Source organism: Hemitrygon akajei, chromosome 9, assembly GCF_048418815.1.
Source record: "Hemitrygon akajei chromosome 9, sHemAka1.3, whole genome shotgun sequence".
In the NCBI taxonomy this organism is placed as follows: domain Eukaryota; kingdom Metazoa; phylum Chordata; class Chondrichthyes; order Myliobatiformes; family Dasyatidae; genus Hemitrygon; species Hemitrygon akajei.
The window spans coordinates 138,673,115-138,694,066 of record NC_133132.1 but is presented as its reverse complement, the minus strand read 5'-3'; the positions used below and the strand labels follow the sequence as shown (position 1 = coordinate 138,694,066).

The window sequence follows — 20,952 nt, the reverse complement described above, 5'->3', positions numbered from 1 at the left end:
AGGAGGGCAGCAAGGCTACATCTGAGAGACTGTCACAAATACTTGCTGTCTCTGAGGAAATGTTCATGAAAGGAATAGGAACAGTTCACGGCATGAAGGCAAAGATTGAGATTGAGGAAAATGCATGTCCAAAATTTCACAAAGCCAGACCAGTGCCATATGCAGTCTGTCCTACAGTAGAAGCAGAGCTGAAAAATCTGGAGCAGACTGGGGTCCTGTCAAAAGTGGATTGGAGTGAATGGGCCACACCTATTGTTCCAGTGATAAAGAAAACCTCCAGTATAAAACCAGGAAAATCAAGCAAGGTGCACACATATGGAGACTTTAAAGTGACTGTTAACCCAGTTCTCAGCACAGTACAGTATCATCTGCCTCGTATTGAGGACATCTTTGCTTCCCTGTCAGGAGGGGAACATTTCACAAATATCGATTTGGCCCAGGCTTATCTCCAAATGGAAATCGATGAAGCATCCAAGAAATACCTGACAATGTAGGCCTCTGTTAGTCTCAATAGACCATGGATTTGCACAAGCCTGGGCAGGGTTTTTTTTAGTGGAAGACCAACAGTTGCCCAAGCTGCAAGTCTCTCCTCTTCACACCACTGATGTTGTCCAAGGGAAGGGCATTATAACCCATACAGCTTGGCACCGGTGTTGTCGCAGAGCAGTGTGTGGTTAAGTGCCTTGCTCAAGGACACACATGCAGCCTCAGCCAAGGCTCGAACTAGTGACCTTCAGATCACCAGATGAACGCCTTAACCACTTGGCCATGCGCCAACACTACCTGACAATAAATAAATACAAAGGACTTTATCAGTACAACAGGTTGGTGTTTGGGATAGCATCAGTGCCTGCAGTCTGGCAAAGGGCAATGGACCAGGTCCTGCAGGGGATTCCAGGAACTCAGTGTTACCTGGATGACATCATTGTCACCGGCAAAGATGACGACAAACATCTTTCTAACCTTAAACAAGTGCTCACCAGGTTACGAGAAAATGGGCTCAGAGCTAATCGACAGAACTGTGAGTTTTTCAAAAGGGAAATCTCATACTGTGAACAACAAGGATGGCTTACACATGTCTCAAGACAAGATAGATGCGGTGCTTAAGGCACCACCACCTGAAGATCTGTCTCAGCTGAGAGCATATCTTGGACTAATGAACTATACCCACTAAATGCACTATTACAGACAGGGAACAATGGAAGTGGACTGAGAATTGTGAGAAAGCGTTTCAAGAAACTAAAAGACTCATAACCAGAAGGGGTGCTCGCGCACTTTGACCCCTCCTTACCAATCTGACTGGCTTGTGATGCCTCACCCCATGGGATAGGAGCTGTGTTATTGCACAAGTTTCCGGATGGCTCAGAAAGACCAATAGCCTTTGCCTCAAGAACGCTAACTTCAGCTGAACGCAACTACGTACAGATTGACAGAGAGGCCCTAAGCCTCATGTGGGGAGTCAAGAAATTCAGTCACTACCTGTGTGGTCAAAAGGTTACTCTGTTGACTGACCATCAGCCTCTCGTGTCAATCTTCAACTCAAGGTAAGGCAGCAGCGATGGTCTCCTTTCTTAGGAGGTCACATGCATGACATTGAACACAAGGGGACCAAGCAACACGGCAACCAGATGGTTTGTCACGTTTACCACTGCCGACTTCAGAGATAACTACACAAATGGATTCAGCAGAGGTCTTTCACACAACAATAGTTGAACAGTTACCAGTGACAAACAGCCTCATTGAAAGAGAAACATGCAATGACCTTATGTTGTCAAAGATGTATGACATCACAGTAAAGGGATGGCCAGCGTGTGGTAACACACTGTTTCCAGCCTTCTCAGCGAGAAAGGAGCAGTTGTCAATGTGTCGGGAACTCTAATGTGTGGCTGACGGGTTGTGATTCCTCCCAAACTACGCACCGGAGAGCTGGAGGAACTGCACAAGGGGCACCTGGATACTGTGAAGATGAAAAGTCTTGCCTGTGCCAATGTGTGGTGGCCAGGAATTGATAAACAAATTGAGGACTTGACCAAGAACTGCTCTGGATGTCAAAAGATCCAGAACACCACCACAAGCCCCTCTCCATCCATGGGAGTGGCCCTCATCACCATGGCAATGAGTGCACATCGACTTTGCTGGACCATTCATGGCCTCTATCTTTTTAATCACCATTGATGCACATTCCAAATGGCCAGAGGTCATCAAAATGAGGACAACCACATCGGAAAAGACCATTACAGTTCTGAGGGCCACGTTCACCAGGAATGGCATACCAGAACAAACTTGCACAGACAATGGATGACAATTTGTCTCTGAAGTTCCAAAGTTTTGTGAAGAACAATGGAATCAAGCACTTTACATCTGCCACTTAACATCCATCCACAAATGGCTTGGCAGAAAGATTTGTGCAGACATTCAAGAAAGCCATCAAGGCAATGGACAGCAAAAATCAACCACTGCAACACAAGATAGACAACTTTCTCCTTGCCTATCGTAAGGCAGTATATGCAACCACTAATCAGACTCCAGCGCTGATGTTTCTGAACAGGAGCCTGAGGTTCTGCATGGATCTTCTCAAACCAGATGGATGGCGTGATGTGGAGAACAGACAGTTCAAACACTTGAATGCTAAGTCAACATGGAGCTTCAGTGTGGGACAGTCAGTTCTTGCGCATTATTACCAGACTGCAAAGTGGCAGCTGGGTACAATTTCTGCCATAGATGGGCCACTGATGTATACAGTGGAGGTGGGAGAGAACATATGGAGATGTCATGTGGACCAAATCCTGGATGCTCAGGTGAAAAACACAACAACACTTTGCTCGGACTCCCCTGGCATAGAAGCAAATACTCCTGATGTGACCACATCAGCCTCATCTACAGATAAGCCTGTCTTCAGTACTGATGACCTACCTGATGTACCTGTGGAGACTCAAAGCAAACGTTTCAGGACAGACGTTACCTGGGGAGGCGGAGAAGGTGGTTATGATCATCATCAGAGGCACAGCAATCTCCTCCCTCGTCTCCCATAGTAGCCTGGGGTACATCTCATCCAGTTCCAGTGACTTATCCATCTTGATGCTTTCCAAAAGCTCCACCACATCCTCTTTCTTAATATCTACATGCTCAAGCTATTCAGTCTGCTATAAGTCATCTCCCCAGAGACTTGAGCTCTAAATGGGTCTTAGACCAAAAGTAAAAAAAAGGCTTGTTATAATTCGATATTAAGTTACCTTGTTATAATTTGTAAACAAATGGAAGGCATTTGTAAGTTAAGGGTAAATATATTTGTTTAGCATGGTGCCCCAGTTAAAAAGAAACAGTTGATACACTATTAAAATAAAAGGGGAGGAGTGTACCGGATAGCCTACATTATAATAAGGGACTATTTTATGTTTTAGTAACACATCGTTGCATGCGCTATTAGGTGCGTATTGATCTGTATGTGTGTGTCAAGTTTGGACCCTACCAGTAAAGAACCATGAAACTTAGTTCCCATCTCCAGCAATTTTATTAATAACATGGTTGTGTAAACAGGCTACATACACAACAAAGGCCATGAACTTGGTCAACAGAGAGCGCACCATCAGGTATGTCAAATGTTGTAGTGCATAATTGGTCCGTTAATTACTTTTTAAAGAAGGTGAGTAATTTCTCCTCATGGGTAGAGGCATCATCACAGAATGTAAGAAACAGTCCTGAGAGTTGTTCTCTTACTTGTGACTAGCCATTAAATAAGATCAGTTTGATGATGTTTGAGCACCCTAAACATCTGTGATGGTTGGAAACAAGTTTATTCTGTTTTGCTCTTTACATACGCAGCTTGTTCTGCATATTTTCATCAGTTTCTGTTTTTATTCAGAAACCTATTCACCTTCTGGGAAGTTTTATTCAACATTTTCTGAGATTGGCATAACTTGTATGTCTGATTTCTGTGTATTTCTCAGTCTGAAAGTTCCCATATTAACTTTGGCCAATGTTTTCTTTTCTAAATGTCCTGAGAAGCTACTGCAGTCACTTATCTGCCAGATTATTCTTGCTTTCAATATTCCTTTTCCATGTCATTGCCTTGGTCCTCCTCTCTCAAATTCCTGCTTTTCAACTTTGGTGCTTTTTGGCAAAATTTACAAGTCTATTCCTTGGCTATAGTAGCCACGATGTGTGTTCACAGCTGAACCACATTTCATTTCAAATTTTGCTGAAGAATTTTTTGTAAGCTATGCTTTTAATTACTTAAAAGCTAGCCACCGCTGGTTTATGTTATTTCTTAAACATAATTTTCCAATCTACCAGTGCCAGTGTGCTTCATATTTTCATAGTTGGTTTGAATTTAAAGTCCAAGTTCCAGATTTAATTAAGTACCTGAAACCCTTATATCAGGGGTCTGTCACATTGTGATCACACTTCTATAAAGACCCTTTAACTACTAAATTACAAACTCAGCCTTGCGCATTGCTCCATGGTAGATCTGAAACAGTCTTGTCCATAGTGGGTTTGTCAACATGGTGATCTTGAAAGAAATAAAAATCATAAAATTGCAGATTTGAAAAAAAGGCAAAAGATGCAAGTGAGGCAACACACACAATATGCTGGAGGAGCTCAGCCGGTTGGGCAGGATTTATAGATGGGGATAAATAGTTGATGTTACGGGCCGAGACCCTTCATCAGGATTGGAAAGAAGTCAGGATAAGAAGGTGGGGGAGGGGAGGGAGAAGTACGAGGTAGCAGGTGATAGGTGAAACGAGGAGGGAGTGAAATAAAGAGCAGGGAAGTTGATTGGTGGAAGAGACAAAGGTCTGGAGAAGGGGGAATCTGATAGAGGGCAGAAGACCATGGAAGAAAGGGAAGGGGGAGGAGCACCAGAGGGAGGTGATGGGCTGGTAAGAAGAGGGTGTGTGAGGGAAGCAAGAATGGGAAATGGTGAAGGAGAGGAGGTGAAGTGAGGCAATGTTTGTGAGTTTGACACCATTGGAGGTCAAGGACCTGTCATCAAATTGAAAATGTGAGAAAACAGCATTAAGCACACCATATTTATTCCATCTTTTAGTTTCAGGCATGTTCTATGTCCTCCATTTGTACCTATTTCTTCAAATAGTATAGAAACTTGTAAAACTAGACAGCTCCGTCATGGGTACTAGCCTCCGTGAAATCCAACATTATGGATCTCCACCACCCAGGACCTGCCCTCTTCTCATTGTTACTGTTGGGAAGGAGGTATAGAGGCCTGAAGGCACACACTCAATGATTCAGGAACAGCCACTGCCGCCCGATTTCTAAATTGACATTGAACCTATGAACACTACCTCAGTACTTTTTTATTTGTTTTCTTTTGCACTACTGATTTTAATTTTATTATATCTGTAATTCAGTTTTTTTTCACCATATGCATTGTACTGCTGCCGTAAAGTTAACAAATCCATGACATATGCCAGTGATATTAAAACTGACATTGATAAACAGTGAAGTAACCATAATTTACAAATATATGCATTGAAAGGAAGACTGCTTGACCTGTTGAGCCTGCTCTGCCATTTAATAACATGATGGCTCATTAAATTATCACTTCAACTCATTATTCACTTCTACCCACAGTGTTAAACGTTTCACCTCCATTTTCATCAAGAAAGTATATCTGACAGTGCCTTAAAAACATACAAAGAATGTCCTTCCACCCGCCTGAAAGGAAGAAGGGGGAAAATACGTCCAATTAAACATTAACTCCTTAGTTTTAGATTTACCCATAAGAGGTAAATCTGCTTTTCTGCTCTTTTAAGACCTGTCAAGATCTTGATTGTATAAACAGTGTCTTCTCTCCTTCTAAACTCTAGCCACTATGGTCTAGTCTATCCAATGCAGTTTTGATGAAGGGTCTCAGACCTGAGCTGTTAGATGTTTATCTTGCCACAGGTACATCCTGATATCCTAAGCTATATCAAAAGCACTTTTGCCGTTATACTCCATGCATTCTAAGTTGCATTCTTTAATTAATGAGACTGGTCCAAAGCACAGTGCTGCAGATTGGGGTGGCGCCAGAATGTAGCAGTTATTGTTATGCTATTGCAATACCAGTGACAGTTCTGTGGCTGTCAGTAAGGAGTTGGTGCGCTTTCCCCGTGTCCATGTGAGTTTCTTCTGGGTTTTCCCCATTTCCTCCCACATTCCAAAGACTCGTGGGTTGGTGGGCTAAGTGGCCAGAGGGATGTAATTGGTTGGCTCGGGCTTATTGGACCAGAAGGGTCTATTACTGTGCTGTATTTCTCAATAAAATGTCAGTTCACTAATGCCATTTGTGGTTGAAGCATAACCTCCCTACATTTGTAGTCGATTTCCCTGGGAATAAGCAAATTCTTTTGCTGGCCTTTCTCAGTACCTGATTTTTTTTTTCTTTTGCATATTTGTCCTTTTGCCTAATATTTGGATCCAATTCTTGCATCTGTGTCTCTAATTACTATCAGAATGTTTGTTAATTTCTGTTTGTACTGTTACGAAAGCTTCATATCTTCAGAAAAATAACCATTTTTTAGCAACACGCACAAATTGCTGGAGGAACTCAGCAGGCCAGGCAGCATCTATGGAAAAGAGTAGAGTCGACATTTCTGGCCGAGGCCCTTCGGCAGGACTGGAGAAAAATAAGCTGAGGAGTAGATTTGAAGAGTGGGGGGAGGAGAGGAAGACACACAAGGTGAAACCTGAAGGGAGAGGGATAAAGTAAAGAGCTGGGAAGTTGATTGGTGAAAGAGTAACAGGACTGGAGAAGGGGGAATCTGATAGGAGAGGTCAGAAGGCCATGGAAGAAAGAAAAGGGGGAGGAGCACCAGAGGGCGGTAATGGATGGGCAAGGACTTAAGGTGAGAGAGGAAAAAGGGGATGGGGAATGGTGAGGGAGGGGGAGCATTACCGGAATTTTAAAAAATCAATGTTCACGCCATCAGCTTGGAGGCAACCCAGATGGAATATAAGGTGTTGTTCCTCCAACCTAAGTGTGGCCTCATCACGACAGTAGAGACTGCTATGGATAGACATATTGGAATGGGAATTGAAATTAAAATGGTGGTTACTGGGAGATCCCACTTTTTCTGGTAGGTGCTCAGCGAAGTGGTCTCCCAGTGTGTGTTGGGTCTCACAATATACAGAGTCCACACAAAGAGGACCGGGCACAGTATGGGACCCCAGCAGACTCACAGGTATTTTAATTCCACTTCCCATTCCCATTATGATATATCCATGGCCACCTCCACTGTTGTGATTGGCCCACACTCAGGTAATGCCCCCATCCCCCCTCCTTCAACTGTTCCCCATTCCCTTTCCCCTCTCGCACCTTATTTCCTTGCCTGCACATTGCCTCCCTCTGGTTCTCCTCCCCCCTTTTCTTTCTTCCATGGCCTTCTGTTGTCTCCTGTTGGATTCCACCATCTCCAGCCCAGTATCTCTTTCACCAGTTGACTTCTTAGCTCTTAACTTCATCCTTCTCCTTCCCAGTTTCACCTATCACCTTGTGTTTCTCTCTCCCCTCCCCCACTGTTTATATCTACTCCTCGTCTTTTTTTCTCCAGTCCTGTGAAAGGCTCTTGGCTCAACGTTGACTGTACTGCTGTACTGTGTACTCTTTTCCGTAGATGCTGTCTGGTCTGCTGAGTTCCTCCAGCATTTTGTGTGTGTTGCCTGGATTTCCAGCATCTGCAGATTTTCTCATTTCTTAGCAACATTTGGCAGCGTACTCTTATGTTTATGTGCCAGGTCCTTGTCTAACCATGATAATAACCACTCTGGTTACTATTGCTCCTTCCTTGTCCCTGCCCTGTTGTCTTTGGCTTTATGATTCAATTTCCTCTCACGTGTATTTTGTACATTACTTCTGTTTACCTGCAGCTCTGGTTATTCAATTTAGCATTGCGTTGGTAGCAGCAGATTCAAATTACTCAAATCTTGGACTCCAGCTTTTCAAATCCCCTTCAGCTATTCACTCATATCGCTGCAATAGCCGTGGGTGTCAGTTGTTTCCATCAACTGCTGGATGTGATATTTGGAATGCATTTACATGCTGTGCTTGCCCTGTCTTAATAAAATTAATTCATTTATTTAGTTTATTTATACAGCTGCTGTTGTCTTTACTGAAGTTTCTTACTTGCCAAAGTCCAAGTTCTCAGGGCAATGAATTCAGTGGCGGAAACACATTGTGCTTTGTTGGGATGCACGGATTTATAGTGCCGAACACTGCACTGTCTGAGTCAGGTGATGGTTACTTCATTGAATCCCTTCCAGCGGGTTGTTACAACAACTGTGAGAGTGGCAACATATTTGCTTCACACTTTGGATTGATGGCTTACAATAAACCACAAGGTTAAGGAAATTTAAGTGTAAAACTAAATAAAATTTAAGTGCCTCTTCACTCACCAAAGTGCACACTACACAGACACTGCATTCTTTGGGTACTATATTGCCATGCTAATATGCATTTAGACATCTTTATTTCACAGGCTGATTTTTGCACAAACTTGTTCAGCTTTTTGTTTACATAGCCATCACTTCATGTGTTTATTATCTGACTTTCAAGGAATGCATATACTTTGGTCATATTCCAATTTATGTGTGTTACTTTTGGCATTCTCCGTACGACAGGTATGATGTGTCTTAAGTATGTTAGAAATGCTATTTGGAATAAATAACATTCTAAGATTAATTGTTATGCAGTTTTAAACAAAAGATCAAAATAGAGTAACATCTTCCAGTTGCTGACCTAATTATGTCTTTTGTTCTTGTGGTCTCATTGGACCTATTCAGGTAAAGAGATAACTACCTGAAACATAGTATGTGTTGGCTGTGGTTTCAGGTTCTTACAAAGGCAATGTTATGAGTATCATTTTTGTGACTTAAAATGTATTTATTGAAAACTGAAGTTCTATTTTCTAGAATGTGCTTGGGTTTATTCTGGACCGCTCTTAAACATTAGCTGGTGTCTTGCCAGAAAGAATCATTGCAAGTTGCCATAAGTATTTATTTTACTTTTATGCTACTATTCTCCAACTGGGGGTACAGGTTGCCCTAGAGTGTAAACTCATATTTCAATTGCTCAATGAATTGATCTTTTTGAAATGACACATGGGTCTTTATTATTATAAAGATCAATAGGAAGTGCTTTGGTCTTTTCTTCAGTTGTGACAGGAAGATAATTTCCTCAAGCGCCAAACACCGCACAGACAAGATGCTGTCCTTTACTTTAAAAAAAACACATCTTTCCCCTCAGGGATGGATATTTTAGAATTTCTTGAGTTATTATGCAGAGAAAATTGTGCAAATGAGGTGTGGAAAAAGATGAAAGAGAAAGTAGGTCTATCTTGCAAAATTGTATCTATCATCAGAAATCAAAAGAAAAATATGTATTTCAAAAGCAGCTTCTCCTTTGAGTGCTGTGGAGCTTATTTTGAATTTGTTGTCTCAATGTTTTTAAAATAGCCATCTACTATTCCACTTAATGCACTTGAATGTGGGACAATAATACTAACAAGTAAATACAAATACCATTCTTCCTTCTAGAAATCTATAGACAAATAACATTTCAAAATACTCCCTCGTGTTCACTGGCTGCAGTCCCTGCACAGAAGTAATTGTGAGGTTCTGATATAAGATAAAACTGTTTTATATTTTTTACAAGCATTTGCTACAGTGCATTTTTTTTGGAGCTGTATTAGGGCAGTGTTTATACAGAGTCAGGTTTGATTCTGAGTTCGCTATGACAATGCCAAAACATTAGACCTTTCTGCATTACGGCTGATTTTCAGGCAGAGTGATTTGATGACTTCCATCTCCACTGTAGGCGAAGCCTGCTGCATTTAGCATTCCAAGCTAGTCTGCCGTACAAGTATTCACAATGGTTGAAATCAGAGGGAAATCGGCTTAGTTCTAAACAGTGGGCTGTATGCAGGGTAAGCAATAATTACCAAGTTTTCTTTCTCCTTTCATTTTGTCTGTTTGGAAATTGCCATCTCCGTAATCAATAAGACAAAACCAGCCAAATATTCTCTTGTGTCCCTCTGTAAAATCCTGTCCGTGTGAGAGCTATTGGCTCTCCAGCACGGTCGATGCCAGGGCACTTCCCGAGGCCTGTTCCTGCTTCTGACTCCAGAGCTAGCACATCCAAGGCAAGGGTTCATTGAGGCCTCTGCAGCAGACATCAGGATGTCAGAGTCATCTTTCCAGCAGTAGGCTCGGCCATGGCCAGTCAGCTGTGGATCAGTGAGTGTATGTTATTCCTCCAACTTAAAATTAACCAGAGCTCAGGAGCAGACCTTGTGGGATCTCTTCAGAAATCCTAGCCAGAATGTCATCATGCATGTCTGGTAGAGCAGAAAATATCCAGGGTATTCAGAAATACCATGATTGTGACCATCTTCTAGGAAGGAGGCATCCAATTCTGGCAACTGCAGAGTAGTTCCCTTGTTATCAGATGCATGGAATTCATCAATAGACTCTTCCTTAACTAACTTCCCGTGGTCGAAAATTCTGCTCATTGAAAGGGACGGTGAATAGGATCTTCACCACATGAAACCTCCAAGGAAACTGCAGGGAGCAGAGCAGGCATTAAACATGGCCACCAATCTCACTAAAGCCTTTGACTCCGTTAATTGTGAGGGACTGTGGACTACTCACATTCCAAATGCAGCTGACCATAGAAGTTCACTTCCTTTTTATATATGCTCCACGAACATATCCAAGCCTTGGTACAAACAAAAGGTCCACAAATTATTCAATATTTGTGAAGGTAGATGTCAAGCAATACACAGTCATTCTTGCTGCAGCATTACATCGTGCCTTGATTGGCATCCCAGAGGAAAGGAATGAATTTTGAGAAATGGGAAATTGTTCAACCTGGATAAGAAGCATCGGAAGGTCAGAAGCTGAGCTGCAAAGCATCATCAATTTGACTACTGACGCAAATGAGAAGATGGGCCCTCCACTTCTCATTCACAAGATCAAAGTACCCCTGGTCCCCTACACTATCCTCTTCCACCCCCTTTCCCCGGCAATAAAGATTCTCAGTGAGATCCTTGAAAGGGATGTCAAAATGCTGCAAACATTGGAAATCAGTAAAAACAGAAAATATTGCAAGTACTGTACCCAGCAGGAAAAGCTGCGTCTGTGGAAGAAAAATCAGAATTGATGATTCAGGCCAAAGAACCTTGTGATCCTTCAACAGACTGAGAAAGGGACAATGAAACTAACTTGTTTTTTCTGCTTTCCCAGTTCTGAAGAAAGACTCTTGATCTGAAGCATTAGCTGTTTCGCTTTGCACAGACACTGCCTGACCTATAGATTGGTTCAAACAGTTTTTTTAATTAAATATGGATGCATGTGATATCACATACGTCGACTGTACTCTTTTTCCAAGATGCTCTCTGGCCTGCTGAGTTCCTCCAGCATTTTGTGTGTGTTGCTGGGATTTCCAGCATCTGCAGATTTTCTCTTGTTTGTGAGCACATTTGTAATGTTGTTTTCCTTACACAAAGAATGCTTGGAGGAACTGGCGAGAGTGTGCCAAATGAGCTGCATTGTTAGATGTTTGGCTGCAGTTTCAAATGAAACTAAAAGCTGCTGAATGTGTCTGTTAATTGAGTAAACAATGAAAAGTTATATAGTTGTTGCCAAGTATTCCAGTAATTCAAAAGGATTATTAAGTGGCCTTATGATATTATTGAGTAGTGCTGGTATTTAGTGTTACTGTGATCCTAAATGTGCATGGCTGCATGTTTTTAAGTGAGCCATTTAATGAATATTTGTGCAGATAAGAAATGCAATAAGTGACCTGTCGTGAAGAAATTTAGTCCATTTGATAAAATGGTAATGGTCTTGAAAAGTGAAGCTGCTGCATACAATGAGAGATAATACACATACCTTTGAAAAGTTAGATGAAAATGATCAAATGGACATGAATCCATTAAGTTTGTGGTTCTAAGAAGCTCTTTGTTGACTGAGTTTGAGAACAGAAACAGTTTGAGTCAGCTAGCTTGTGGAAGCGAACGTGTGGCAGCATTGTAAGGTGGCAGTACTGAATCACACTGAAGATTTTTGCAAAAGATATTAGATGGGTATGAATGACCTTTTGTGTATGTGTGATTGGAGAAAGACGGGCATTAAGGCTGATGAGAATTCTTACCACCTGAAACACCGTCTTACAGCATGAACATATTCAAGGAACTGATTGGGTAACGAAGGATCTTTTAGGTTAGCAGCATAAAGTAAAGTGATTAGTTATTTAAAGTAAATTTAACTAACTAATATTTAATTTGTCAATAATAGTAAACAAAGATTCAGAAAGGAAAGATTCTGCATGCTGAACTTTCTTTTTTGATTATGGTTAAGCTCGATGATTCTGGGGGCTTGGACTTCCAAAATGACAAGAAGCCATTAATTAAAGTCGAAGTAGGATTCGGATAATGGATAGGTGATTCTGGAGAATGGGAATTGGCAGGTAATATTTGGGAGTTTAGCTGAAAGTTCAAAGTAAAATTTAGTAAAGTACATGTATGTCACCATATACAACCTTGAGATTTGTTTTCTTGCGGGAATACTCAAAAAATCTATAATAAAATAATAACCATAATCCCAGCAATGAAATGCTGCACCAACTGGGCATTCAACCAGTGTGCAAAAGACAGTAATTTGTGCAAATACAAAAAAGAAAGAAATAATAGTTAGAGTTCTTCAAGGAAGTATCAAGCAGGTGGACAAAGGAGAGGTAGTGCATGTCATTTACTTGGATTTTCAGAATGCATTTGATAAGGTGCCGCACATGAGGCTGCTTAACAAGATAAAATCCTGTGGTGTTGCAGGAAAGATACTGGCATGGGTAGAGGAATGGCTGAGAGGCTGGAGGCAGCACGTAGGAATAAAGGAGGTCTTTTCTGGTTGGCTGCCTATGACAAGTGGTATTCCTCAGGGATCAGTATTGGGACCACTGCTTTTCACATTGTTTGCCAACGATTTGCCTAATGGGATTGATGGCTTTTTGGCAAAGTTTGTGGATGATACAAAGATAGGTGGAGGGGTAGGTAGTGCTGAGGAAGCAATGCAATTGCAGTAGAACTTAGTCAAGTTGGAAGAATGGGCAAAAAAGTGGCAGGTGGAATATGGTGTTGGAAAATGTATGATGCATTTTGGTAAAAGGAAGACTTATATAAATGGGGAGAAAAATTCAAACATCAGAGGTGCAGAGGTACCTAGGAGTCCTTTTGCAAGACTTCTAGAAGGTTAATTCACCAAATTTGTCTGTGGTAAAGAAGGCAAATGCAATGTTGGCATTTATTTCAAGGGGAATAGAATATAAAAGCAAGGAGATAATTCAGAGGCTGTATAAGACACTAGCCAGGCCACACTTGGAGTATCATCAACAGTTTTGGGCCCCTTGTCTCAGAGAGGATGTGTTGTCATTGGAGAGAGACCAGAGGAGGTTCACAAGGATGATTCTGGGAATGAGGTGGTAAATAGATGAGTGTTTGGCAGCTCTGGCCCTGTACTCACTGGGATTTACAAGAATGTGGGGGATCTCATTGATACCTACCGAATGTTGAAAGGACTAGATAATGTGGATGTGGAGAGGATGTTTCCTATGGTGGGGGTATCTAGAACTAGAGGGCACAGCCTCAAAGTTGAGGGGTGGCCATTTAGAACAGAGGTAAGGAGGAATTTTCTTAGCCAAAGAGAGGTAAATCTGTGGAATGCTCTGTCAAAGACTGTGGGAGTCCAAGTCAGTGAGCATATTTAAAGCGGAAGTTGGTAGATTCCTGATTTTTCAGGGCATCAAGGGATATGGTAAGAGGGCAGGTGTAAGGGGTTAAGTGGGATCCGGGATCAGCCATGATGAAAGGGCGGAGTGGACTCGATGGGCTGAATAGCCTCATTCTGCTCATGTGTCTTATGGTCTTGTATCACTTCCCAGCTCTTGCTCCATCCCTTTCATTAACTCCTTCATTACTGACTATCTCCCCTCTGTCTTTCATTTCAGATGGTCTCCTCCTTAAATGTTGACAGTCTGTGTCCCTTTTTCTGATGCTGTCTGATCTGCTGACTTCATCAGCGTTTTGTCTGTTACTTGAGATTCCAGTATCTGTAGCATCTTGCGTCTGCAGCAAATGGTAAATAGGTTTATTATTGTCACATTATCAATCAAACAAATTAGAACATTACAAATACTACTGCAGTATTAAAAAAACCTTTATTAGTTCCTAATAGTTAGCGACATAAGAATTCATCCAGTGTTCACTAGGGTAATATGTTGGCTAGTGTCAAATCTTTTTGTGGCATATTGGCAAGGGTCTTAAATTATTTAGTCAAAATAAAGAATAAAATTGTCAAAAATCATTGTTTTATGAATTGGTGTCTGTTGGCCCAAATAGATAAAATAACATAAACAGAATCAGAATCAGATTTATTATCACCGGCATGTTAACTTAGCAGCAGCAGTACAGTGCAATACATAATATAGAAGAAAAAAACACAAAATAAAATAATAATAATAAATAACTAAATCAATTACAGTATACATATATGGAATAGATTAAAAATAATGCAAAAACAGAAATAACATACATTAAAAAAGTGAGGTAGTGTTCAAGGGTTCAATATCAATTTAGGAATTGGATGGTAGAGGGGAAGAAGCTGTTCCTGAATTGCTGACTGTGTGCCTTCAGGCTTCTGTACCTCCTTCCTGAATTTTAACAGTGAGAAAAGGGCGTGCCCTGGCTGCTGGAGGTCCTTAATAATGGATGCTGCCTTTCTGAGATACCGCTCCTTGAAGATGTCCTGCGAGCTTTGTAGGCTAGAACCCAAGATAGAGCTGACTAGATTTACAATTGCCTGCAGCATCTTTTGGTCCAGTGCAAGAGTCCCCCCATACCAGGCAGTGATGCAGCCTGTCAGAATGCTTTCCACGGTACAGCTATAGAAGTTTTTGAGTGTATTTGTTGACGTACCAAATCTCTTCAAGCTCCTAATGAAGTACAGTTGGCCCTCCTTACCCGTGAGGGATTGGTTCCGGGACCCCTTGCGAATACCCAAATTCGTGGATGCTCAAGTCCCTTAGTCAACCTGTCTCTTTGCTATAAACCTTAGGACCCAGCAGAACCCCAGACCTTATTTAACCTGTCTCAGTGCAGTGGACGTTAGGACCCGGCGTCAGAGCTCTGAATCCGCAGTGTTTCTGTTCACGAAAATAATCACGGTCACGATTGAAAATAAAGTGGAAATAACAAAGCGCTCGGAAAGAGGTGAAACGCCATCGGTCATTGGAAAAGAGTTAGGCTATGTTGGTCAACGATCAGAACAATTTTAAAGGATAAAGTGAGAAAGGCTCTGCCCCGGTGAAAGCTACAATTATTACCAAGCAACACAGTGGTTTAATTATTGGGGTTTGGGTTTTTGATCCTCCACATCAACCCGGCACAGTGGAGAGTGCCCTCGGGAGCGGGCTGTCACTGGATCGAACTCGGGAACTTCTGTTCCCGATCCCGGCGCTGAAACATAAGTTCTCAAGTGTTTTATATGCATAGAAAGGTAAAATATATACTATATACTAAGACAAACGTTTGACCAACTGACGCTAAATAATACCGGATGTACCTGTTCCGACTTACTTAGTAAGAGAACTTCCGTTTTTTTTCGATCCTGATCCATGATAACCCACGCACATCCTCCCGTATACTTTAAATCATCTCTAGATTAGTTATAATGCCTAATACAATGTAAAGGCTATTTAAAATAGTTGTTATACTGCATTGTTTAGGGAACAATGACAAGAAAAAAAAGTCTGTACATGCTCGAACAACATGTGCTGGAAGAACACTTCCGGGTTTTCGCGATTTGCGGTTGGTTGAACTCGCGCATGCGGAATTCGCGGATAAGGAGGGCCGACTGTATAGCTGCTGTCTTGCCTTCTTTATAACTGCATTGATATGTTGGGACCAGGTTAGATCCTCTGTGATCTTGATACTCAGGAACTTGAAACTGTTCGATCTCTCCACTTTTGATCCCTCGATGAGGATTGGTATGTGTTTCTTCATCTTACCCTTCCTGAAGTCCACTATCAGCTCTTTTGTCTTACTGACGTTGAGTGCCAGGTTGTTGCTGCGACACCACTCCACTAGTTGGCATATCTCACTCCTGTACGCCCTCTCATCACCCCCAAGATTCTGCCAACAATGGTTGTATTGTCAGCAAATTTGTAGATGGTATTTGAGTTATGCCTTGCCACACAGTCATGGGTATAGAGAGAGTAGGGCAGTGGGTTAAGCACACACCCCTGAGGTGCACTAGTGTTGACTGTCAGCAAGGAAATGTTATCACCAATCTGCACAGAATGTGGTCTTCTGGTTAGGAAGTCGAGGATCCAATTGCAGAGGGAGGTACAGAGGCCCAGGTTTAGCAAATTCTCAATCAGCATTGTGGGAATGATTGTATTAAATGCTGAGCTAAAGGTGACGAGCAGTATCCTGTTTGTGTGGTCCAGGTGGTCTAAAGCTGTGTGAAGAGTCATTGAGATTGCATCTGCCTTTGACCTATTGTGGAGATAAGCAAATTGTAATAGGTCCAGGTCTTTGTTGAGTCAAGAGTTTATTTTAGTCATGACCAACCTCTCAAAGCATTTCATCACTGTGGAGGTGTGTGCTACCGGGCAATAATCATAAAGACAGCACACGTTATTCTTGTGTGGCTATTCCATACACACAAGAATAATGTGAATAAATATACACAAGTGACGCAATTTAGAGACTGTTCACGCGAGGCATGGTGTTGTGTCTAACAGCCACACAAGAGCACGTGACTGATGCTGGTTAGAAACTGTTTGGCAATAGTGTCTTGTTGTCCCTATTAAGCAGCATTCTGTCCCAAATAAAGGTAGAGACTTCTGCTATGTTATTGATTAGTTTTTGTTCTTTAAGAATTTTCCCAAATAAGTGGATGCCCTGATATAGCCTATGGCTTAATTAACTGGAATCCACTGTAGTTTGCTCAGCTTGCAAAGAAATTTTAAATAGATTCTGTTTTGTGCAGGGACTGGAAATTTTCTTTGATATACGTACATGTGGGGTACTTTCAAATAATATCATGGGTGAGCACAATAATATTATGTTTGGTAAGAATTGGTAAGGTTTTTCTTGTGTGGTCTGTTTTGTGCTTTTTCATGATATCATTCCGGAGAACGTTGTCTCATTTTTTAACTGCATTGTATTTGTGGTTTATAAATGACAATAATCTGAATCTGAATCTGAAATGGCACATTTAAGATGCCACAGCCAACAGCTTTGAAATTTGCAGTCTTGTAAATTCAGCAATGTCTTTATCCTGTAAACAGATAAAAGATTTTTTGTCTGTCACATTAAAGTTTTTTATATTCATCAATTCAATTATTTTCATCTTCAATACGATGAGAAACAGAATAGTCAAGCAGACCTACCCTTTACGAGTCCATATTGGCTGCCTCTAATTAATCCATGCTATTGTATATGTGCACCATTAAAGACCTTTTTAATACATTACCATTTTTCAATAAGTATCCATGTAGTCTCAGAGAATAGCTTTTGGAAGCAAAGAAATTTTCAGTTCATTCACTTAACAGCTCAAGGTTCTTGATTAATTCACACAGTTAATGGGTTGACTTTGTTCAGTTACTATAAGGATCACCAAGGCCATCACCATTGCTTTTTCCCTTAAAAAAAGTTAAATTTGTAATAAATTATCTTGTTGTATAGCTCTGAAATTTGAACATAGTATCAGGAAGCTGTCAGTTGTATGACAATATAGCTTTAAAATTGCTTCTGCTTGAAAATGTATTAAATTAAAATTAAGTTGTTAAATACAATCTGAATTTTCAAGAGGAATAATTTTATGCTCCAATATGGTCCTCTGCAAATTACTTTTGACGCTGTAGAATTTCTTTGTCTGCAGCATTTTGATTCTTGAAGTTTTCCCACAGGTATTTTAGTGAAAAATGAATTGGACTTTTAAAATGCAATGTATTCATAAAAGTCTTAAACAATAGCACAACGGTTAATGATGTTTAAAATGCTCATGAAACAATTATTAACTGTAGAATGTAACAAGCTATTCCCCAGCCTGACCCAGTGACTTTGAAACTACCTCCGTCAGATTGTTGGAATAAGTTTGATCAAATGTATAAGAAAACTGTAGCTTAACATTAGTCCTTTTCTGTGTTTATAAGGACAAGTGTGTTCTTCTAATCATTTTGGTAGGTGGAGTAGTCACCCTTTTTGAGAGATTGAGGCAAACTAAACAGAGCTGCTAGATTTATTGGAAAACCGGTAAACAAGGACATAAAGTCATGTGAGATTTGCCAAATTTAATTGTTACAACCTGTTAGAGTCTGATTTTGAAAAAAGAGGAATTTGCTCATACCACAAGAACAGAATAAATTTTGTCCCTGATTTTTCTACGTGAATCTGGTTAGAGACTTGCACTGCAGCTTTCTGCTCAGGAAGTCACCAAGCTATGTTTCCATAGTTATCATTCCCTTCTATTTTTGCCACCAGGATAGAAAACCCAAGCTAGACAATTCATGTTTGATTTTCCTAAAATAACTGAGTAGTAAATCGATCACGGACCTGGGATAACAAATGCCTTATTATGTTTGGTTGGTCAAGCTTGTTAACACCTCAGCCATCTTCTCCCCTATTTCTACAGGAAGAAAAACTTACATTGTCATGTACATGAGTGTACTTTGTTCTAACACTTAATGTTTGGGTCAGTAATCCAACATAGCAATTGGGTAAATTGTTACCTTTTGCGTTCTGCTTCAGAGATTTTCTGGCTAGCATGTGAAGCTCTGAAGTGGAAGCTCTGAATATAAAATGTTAAATTATTTAGAATTAATAATTTCCTATCATTACTTTAAATCAATTGTTATTCTTTGACAGGGCACCAGGTTTTAGACAACTTACTATTTGGAATTTTTCTTGTTGGATTGTAGTTGTTAGGCAACAAAATGAATGGAAATTTGCAAACCCAGTGTGTTCTTTAGTATTTCCAATACTATTTGCTAATTCTGGATTCACTATAGCTGCTTTTTGAGATGGATAATCATGTTTGACTAAATCCTCTTTGTAATGAAGTTAAATGGCACCACACGCAATTGCTTCTGTATGTTCTGCAAACACACAAGGTATGAATATTCAGCATTCTGGGCAGTGTCTGGAAAGAGAAACCAATAATATATCACATTATTGTCCTGTCATCCTGTCATAATGGTTAAGCCAAACAAAACAGTAACTACCACCAAATGATTCTTGGACATATTTAAATGATTGTCAAGAAACATAGGCACTGCTCCAAGAGTGAATACAGTGCAATGAAGGAAGCATCAGTGTATGTTTTAAGCAGATTCCTTTTGCATTTGACACAAGGATGTTTCTGTTGGATGAAGAGTTGGCATGGGAACCAGGTGTCACGATTTAAGCTGAAGGATAGCCCACTAAAAACAGGTGTAGTGGAATGTTTTTCCTGAGGGTTGGTAGTCTTTGGAAATGTTTTAAAAAGGCAGTGGAAACAGAAACTTTGATTTGTTTTTTAAAAAGCAGAGCTAGATAAACGCATGATTTTTTTTTGAGGATGTGACTAAACAAGTTAATGAAGGTAGAGCATTAGATGTAGTGTATATGAATTTCAGCAAGACATTTGATAAGGTACATCATAAGAGTTATTGAGAAAGTAAGGAATCATGGGATCCAACAGGACATTGCTTTGTGGATCCAGAACCAGCTTGCCCATAGAAGGCAAAGAGTGGTTGTAGATGGGTCATATTCTGCATGGAGGTCGGTGACGAGTGGTGTGCCTCAGGAATCTGTTCTGGGGCTCTTTCTCTTGGCAGTATGGAGGATCAGAGAGATCTTGGGGTTCGAGTCCATAGAACACTCAAAGCTGCTGCGCAGTTGATTCTGTGGTTAAGTAGGCATACATCAATATTGGCCTTCAATATTGGGATTGAGTTTAAGAGCCGAGAGGTAATGTTGCAGCTATATAGGAAGCAACACACACAAACTGCTGGTGGAACACAGCAGGCCAGGCAGCATCTATAGGGAGAAGCACTGTCGACGTTTCGGGCCGAGACCCTTCATCAGGACCCTTTGTCCTGACGAGGGGTCTCGGCCCGAAACGTCGACTGTGCTTCTCCCTATAGATGCTGCCTGGCCTGCTGTGTTCCACCAGCAGTTTGTGTGTGTTGCTTGAATTTCCAGCATCTGCAGATTTCCTTGTGTTAGCTATATAGGACCCTGGTCAGACCCCACTTGGAGTACTGTGCTCATTTCTGGTCATCTCACTACAGGAAGGATGTGGAAACTATGGAAAGGGTGCAGAGAAGATTTACAAGGATTGGGGAGCATTCCTTAGAAGAATAGGTTGAGTGAACTCTGCCTTTTCTCCTTGGAGCGACGGAGGATGAGAGGTGACCTGATAGAGATGTATAAGATGATGAGAGGCATTGATCACGTGGATAGTCAGAGGCTTTTTCCCAGGGCTGAAATGGCTATCACGAGAAGGCACAGTTTTAAGAAGGTATGGAGGAGATGTCGGGTAAGATTTTTTATGCAGAGAATGATGGTGGAATGGGCTGCCGGCGATGTTGTGGGGGGCCAGATACGATAGGGTCTTTTAAGAGATTCCTGGATAGGTACATGGAGCTTAGAAAAACAGAGGGCTATGGGTAACCCGAGGTAATTTCTAAAGTAAGTACATGTTCGGCACAGCATTGTGGACCGGAGGGCCTGTATTGTGCTGTAGGTTTTCGATGTTTCTATGATTAACAAGGGGGTGATCAGTTACAATGGGCTGGCAGAAATGTGAGGCTATACATCGGTGTTGATCATATTAAATAGTGGAGCAGCCTTGAGGGGCAGCATGACTTTGAATGTTCACTTGGAGTCCTGAACATGGTTTGCAACGAACACT

At 41.1% G+C, this 20,952-nt stretch overlaps 1 protein-coding gene across 6 annotated transcripts in view; it reads left to right on the top strand.

The window, feature by feature from the left end:
* The window catches only part of LOC140733570 (dystrobrevin beta), a 494,877-nt gene that overhangs the window by 52,341 nt on the left and 421,584 nt on the right, over positions 1-20,952 (top strand). Inside the window, exon 1 of one of the 6 annotated variants that reach the window (XM_073057085.1) lies at positions 9,905-9,923. The exons of the other annotated variants lie outside the window; for them this stretch is intronic. The gene's annotated coding sequence lies outside the window, so the exon portion shown is untranslated. Of the gene's footprint in view, positions 1-9,904; positions 9,924-20,952 lie in introns of those variants that run through there. 6 annotated transcript variants of the gene reach the window in all.